General features: G+C 27.4%; 1 long non-coding RNA gene across 1 annotated transcript in view; it reads right to left on the bottom strand.

Annotated features, from left to right (window-relative positions):
- Positions 1-3,789: 3,789 nt before the first annotated feature.
- Positions 3,790-7,164, bottom strand: part of LOC145269690 (uncharacterized) — a 35,647-nt gene continuing 32,272 nt past the window's right edge. Inside the window, exon 4 of the long non-coding RNA XR_013865170.1 lies at positions 3,790-6,317. This is a non-coding gene — a long non-coding RNA (uncharacterized LOC145269690). The remainder of the gene's footprint in view (positions 6,318-7,164) is intronic.

The raw sequence follows: 7,164 nt of genomic DNA, 5'->3' as shown, positions 1-7,164 counted from the left end.
CTACATAGAAACAGTTGTTTAAATGCTAAATTAAATTGAAAAAAAACGTATGTAGATTACATTTAAAAGCCAGACAATGCAGATTTAAATAAACGATGTTTATTTGTTTAAAATGATATGTTTCGATATACCGCGTCTTTTTTCAGGATTTATGTATTTCAATTTAATTCACCATTTAAACAACACTTTCAATGCAAAACACTTAAATATTTCAATTCATGCATACCAAGTGCAACTTGAACTTAAAAAATACTCAATAATTTCATATTGTTTCACTACGCAACGACCAAATATACTGAATAAGATAGCTATGTCGAAACATATCAACTTAAAGAAATAAACGTTCGTTTATTTAAATCTTGCATTGTCTGGCTTTTAAATGTACTTTATATATGCATTTCAATTTCATATATATATATATATATATATATATATATATATATATACATATATATAAAAGTATTTAAATTTCATATATATAAATTTCATATATATAAGTATTTAAATTTCATATATATATATATAAGTATTTCAATTTCATATATATATAAGTATTTCAATTTCACATATATATATAAGTATTTTAATTTAATACACACACACACATATATATATAAATAAGTATTTTAATTTAATTATATATATATATATGTTTAAAGAAAAAATAGAAAAAACCGAATGAAATTATTAAAAAATCAACGTTTCGTCCTTGTTTCAGAGGACATCTTCAGGATAATTGAAATAAAAATGTGATAAAAGAAAAAGTCATAGATCGTGCGAAAAAAGACATCTATGACTTCTTCTTTTATCACATTTTTATTTCAATTATCCTGAAGATGTCCTCTGAAACAAGGACGAAACGTTGATTTTTTAATAATTTCATTCGGTTTTTTCTATTTTTTCTTTAAACATAACGTCAACCACCGCTGGTATATTTTTTCATTCCTTATACATATATATATATATATATATATAAATATTTTAATTTCATATATATATATATATATATATATATATATATATATATATATATATATATATATATATATTTTAATTTCATATAATATTTTAATTTCATATATATATATATATATATATTTTAATTTCATATATATATATATATATATATATATATATATATATAAGTATTTTAATTTCATATATATACATATATAAATAAGTATTTTATTTTCATATATATATATATATGTATATATATATATATATATATATATATATATAAGCATTTCAATTTCATATATATATATATAAGTATTTCCATTTCAGATATATAAGTATTAATTATTTCAATTTCATATATATATATATATAAGTATTTTCATTTCATATATATAGAAAATTAAAATATAAATATATATATAGTTAAATTTCATATATAAGTATTTCAATTTCATATATATATATGAACTGTTATTTATGGTATATGATACAGCACATACAGCAACTATATATATATATATATATATATATATATATACAGCAACTATATATATATATATATATATATATATATATATATATATATATATATATATATATATATATATATACAGCAACTATATATATATATATATATATATATATATATATATAGTAGAAATGGTAATTAATAAAAACTGAAGAAAGTGCTCAATACTGTCGTAGAGCAAATATGCGTTTTATTTTTTATTACTGTATCTTTCTGTTAAGTTACATTATTGTTTCAGCTACCCGGTCGTTTTGTTTTTTGGCCGTCTGTAGCTTCCTCAGACTTTTACAGAAATGCCTTTGTACATGTCATACGAAAGTCGAACTGCATAAGAATATGGTTTATCTTTTCTTATCAGTTTGTTCAAGCTGGGGATGGAGCATCCTGCCGGATATATATATATATATTTTGAACTGTTATTTAAGGTATATGTTACAGCTCATACAGCAACTATATATATATATATATATATATATATATATATATATATATATATATATTAAATAAATATATATATATATATATATATATATATATATAGTTGCTGAAAAGAAGATAATTTTCTTTTAATCTCTTGTTCTTACCAGATTGCAGAACAAAAATTCATCTTATCTGGTGGAATACCCAGTTCAATGTTATTTAAGTTTACATCAATTTCCTTTACAAACCCTTATACAGAGAAACCAAAGACACCCAAAGATGGTGTCTATAAGGTTCATCTTTCTTTTTTGAATTTTTTCATTACTTTGTTCTAACTGTGGATGGGGTATCCTACTGGATGCCAGACATTCACCAGACATCTCATACATTCCAACGGAGAAATATTTGTAAGATTCTAAAACTGTGTGTTCACATGTGTATTTTTGTAGAAATGCTATTCTCTCGCTTGTGTGCCTTTGTACATGTCATACGAAAGTCGAACTGCATAAGAATATGGTTTCTCTTTTTTTCTTATCAGTTTGTTCAAGCTGGGGATGGAGCATCCTGCCGGATACCATACGAATGTATGGTAACTCAGAGAGACCTTTTTAAGGTTCTGATCATCCCTTTAAGTGCAGTTGTTTGAATCTCTCTTGCACTTGGTTCGCCAGGTATATTTTCTTGTTAGTTTTTTAATTTCTTTTTCATGACTCCAGTTGCTCCTATAATTAATGGAATGATAGAAATCTTCCTAAGATTCCAGTTTCTTTTCATGTCATACATAAGACTTTGATATTTCGTTATCTTTTCCCTTTCAGTTCTGTTTAACCCAGCATCATTGGGGACACTGACTTCCACTAAGGTTGTTTCTTTTCTGCCGTGTGCGTTCGCATATGCTGGTTCAAATTCCACTTTTCCGAATACGATCTACCACAGAGCGTACATAGATATGTCTTCTCTTGCGTATGCGTTTCGTTATGTCGATCTAAATGAGCTTTCTCGGCAAACGATCTATCACACACGACACAGGTATGCGGTTTCTCCCCGGTGTGCGTTCGGAAATGTCTGTTTAAATTTCCTTTGTGTGAAAACGAGGTCGCGCATAACTCGCACGTGTATGGTTTCTCTCGTGTGTGTGTTGTGATGTGTCGGTTTAAGTTGCCTTTCTCGGAAAATGAAGAGCCACACACTTCACAAGAAAATGGTTTCTCGCCAGTGTGTACACGCATATGCCTTCCCATCTGTGACTGCTGTGAAAAACACGTGCCGCACACTTTGCAGTTATATGGCTTCTCACCAGTGTGTGTTCGTATATGGATTGTTAACTTACTTCGCTTTGAGAATGGCATGCGACATATCTCGCACGAATATGGCTTTTCTTCCATGGAGGTTTTGGATTTAAATGAACTTTGTCTGGAAATGATCAACTACACACTGCACAAGTTTCTCTGTTTGCTTAAGTTATTTAATTTAGACAGAAATGGATTTTGTCCAGTGTGCTTTTTGATATCTTGATTTAAGAAAAGAAATTTGTATTTTGTGTTGATATAAATGAACTTTGTCTGGAAATGATTAACTGCACATTGCTTCTCCTTGTCTGCTTAATCTATTTATCTAACTCTGAGAATCCAACTGACTTTTCTTTTTGTATTATAAACAGTTTCCGACTCCCTTGTATCTTTGACCTTAATAGTTCTTTTAATATCAGATAATACTTAAATCTGTTTTGTTTTGTACAAAGAGAAATCTTGAGCTATGTTCAGTATTTCTGATTGAGTTTAATATTTTATAACATATTAGTCATAAATAAGGGAAGATGGAGGAGTTTTTTCCCACGATCACCAGAAACAAGTTCTATTGCACAAATTTTTTTTTTGAGATTCTCCAGCTTTTTGTTTTATTTTTGTAAAAAAAATTAAAAAAATAGTGTGTTCTGCGATATCTCGCTATGTCTTTGGCACAAATTTTGCAATAATATGACTTTTAAAAAGATTTCTGAATTTCAATTTCAATTTTTTTTCAGTTTTAAAAGATGAACTGGCTCTCCTTGGAACTAATACTTGATCTCATTACAATTTGAATTAATATCCAACAATTCTTTCAAGGTTTGGTTTTTCTTCAATGTGTGTTTGGATATAAATAAACTTCTTCCATGAAGGTTTTGGATTTAACTGAACCACACAAGAATATGGTAGTTCCTTAATCTTTTTGATTTACATAGAAATGGGTTTTTGTCTAGTACGTTTTGCGATATCTCAATTTAAATTGGCGCAAATTTTAACCCTAACCCGACATTTTAAAAACATATTTGTATGTCTCTTTGTTTCGATTTAATTCAGTCTTTTAGATCATCGAAGTTAAGCAATGTTGAACCTGGTCAGTACCAGATAGGTGACCAATTTGGGAATTTCAGGCACTATATTTTACTATTCCAGGTCTTCCAGGAATTGTGTTTAAGTATTTCTTAAGATGTTTTTATTAGCCGCTCCTAAAACAACTGTTTATATCTTTCGGAGACGATTTCGTGTTTCAATCATTTTTGAGTATTTCTTAAGATGTTTTTATTAGCCGCTCCTAAAACAACTGTTTATATCTTTCGAAGACGATTTCGTGTTTCAATCATTTTTGAGTATTTCTTAAGATGTTTTTATTAGCCGCTCCTAAAACAACTGTTTATATCTTTCGGAGACGATTTCGTGTTTCAATCATTTTTGAGTATTTCTTAAGATGTTTTTATTAGCCGCTCCTAAAACAACTGTTTATATCTTTCGAAGACGATTTCGTGTTTCAATCATTTTTGAGTATTTCTTAAGATGTTTTTATTAGCCGCTCCTAAAACAACTGTTTATATCTTTCGAAGACGATTTCGTGTTTCAATCATTTTTAAGTATTTCTTAAGATGTTTTTATTAGCCGCTCCTAAAACAACTGTTTATATCTTTCGGAGACGATTTCGTGTTTCAATCATTTTTGAGATTCAGATATTTTGTTATCTCTTGCTGTTCTTTTCTACTAAGATTGAAAACTCATTTGGAATAGTTGCGTCGAAAATTATTAGTCATTTCAGGTTCATCCCTTGCAACTATGTCTTTACCGTGTTTACTTTTCTAAGAAGATTTTCTTTAACAATAAAAATGTCTCTGTTCTATGTCTCTACAACAAACAGGGATTCTCTCGTGTGAAAAATTGAACTTCAGAAAACAAACTTGGACCTCATATATCGAATAGTTCAAACATAGGATCATCCAAAATAAATCAACAATCCAAATTGGACCTTTACATAAAATATGAGACACGTTTAAACGATGTGGTTTCTCTTCAGTGCCATGTATTGCCTAATATGAAATATATGATTAAGAGTTTATCTATCTATTTATCTATATATATAGAGTATTTTGCAAAAAAAAAAATAATATATACTTTCTAGTTAAATGAGATGTTTATGAACTGAAGTTATTTTAAAGTTCTTTAGTTAATCTCTTTCTCAACTTGTTTGTGGCAACCGGATCTTTCAAACCCTAACCCTAACCGTATCTTTCAAACCCTAACCTTAACCGTATCTTTCAAACCCTAACCCTAACCGTATCTTTCAAACCCTAACCCTAACTGTATCTTTCAAACCCTAACCCTAACCGAATCTTTCAAACCCTAACCCTAACCGAATCTTTCAAACCCTAACCCTAACCGAATCTTTCAAACCCTAACCCTAACCGGATCTTTCAAACCCTAACCCTAACTGGATCATTCAAACCCTAACCGTATCTTTCAAACCCTAACCCTAACCGTATCTTTCAAATTCATATTATTGTTTTAAAAGCATTAAAAATTCCAGATATTTGTCTTATTACTGTACACGCAATAACACTTATCCTCAAGTGGCTCCTGGGCCTTAATAAGTGGTGACTACCATGTAAAAAAAAGAAGATATTACAACAACTTGTTATGAGATTTTGTATGGCAACTTGAAAAACGCATAAAAGCTAATGGATGGTTTTACGTCAACAAAGTATGGAAGTTTTCGTGGGTTAGGGTTTAGGGTTAGCAAAAAAATTTTTTCATATTTGTATTTTTCATCTCCAGAAAACTATTTTGTCTTTGTATCAAGTTTCAAGTTTAACTTGTTTTTAAAGCAGAACTTGTTTATGTTTTTGTTTCAAAATATTCAAGTTATTTCTTTGAAAAAAATTACTAGTGATTTGTTTCTTACTAAAGCAGAAAAATTGTTTTGATAAATTGAATGATAAAGATTATTATGAGAAGGTCAAACAAAATTTAATTGAGTACTTATAAGGTAGTGTATGATGTTTAAGAAATTCTTGTTACAAAAACTCCAGTCATGGAAACTCCGATTGATGTGGGTAAGAATTCAGGATCCTTTTAGTGAATGCATTCAAGGTTCAAGTAAAAATCTGTGAAAACAAGAAAAAAAAAATATTACAATGTTTAGAAATATTTTGCTCACAATCATCTTAATATAAACAGTATTGTTATTTCAGTGATTCTTATGTTAAAAAACTTCCCCAAAATTTAATAGTTTTGGGTCTTTGAGGATTGCAGGCATAATATCTATTTCATTTATTTAACACTCCCTCTAGATTACTGGACACAATGCTGAAATAAGAAAAAAAAAACACATACAGCAAGTAAAATTTGAAAATAGTTAGCCATTTTAGTACTAAGAAGGTTTAACTTTGGAGATTTGATGGGAACTGGTATGTAAAGATGAGTTATGCCGTATATATATATATATATATATATATATATATATATATATATATATATATAATTATGCTATATAACCTATAAATATGCTATATATCTATATATGTAATGATGATATATATATATATATGACTATGCTATGTATTCAACTATATATAATTATATATATAGATATATATTTCTGTTATAAATGTATACATATATATAATTATGCTATATATATACATATATATATATAATAATAATAATATAGGTGCATATATATAATTATCCTTTCTATGTATATATATATATATATATATATATATATATATATATATATATAATTATGCTATATATATATATAATTATGCTATATATGTATATATATATTATTATGCTATATATGTGATATATATAGTATTATGGTATATATATATTATTATGCTATATATGTATATATATATATTATTATGCTATATATATATTATTATGCTATATATGCATATATATATATTATTATGCTATATATGCATATATATATATTATTATGCT

Source organism: Euprymna scolopes, chromosome 45 (genome assembly GCF_053919585.1).
Source record: "Euprymna scolopes isolate OS-2025 chromosome 45, ASM5391958v1, whole genome shotgun sequence".
In the NCBI taxonomy this organism is placed as follows: Eukaryota; Metazoa; Mollusca; class Cephalopoda; order Sepiida; family Sepiolidae; genus Euprymna; species Euprymna scolopes.
The sequence above is the reverse complement of the archived record's forward strand: the minus strand, read 5'-3'. Positions and strand labels throughout refer to the sequence as shown.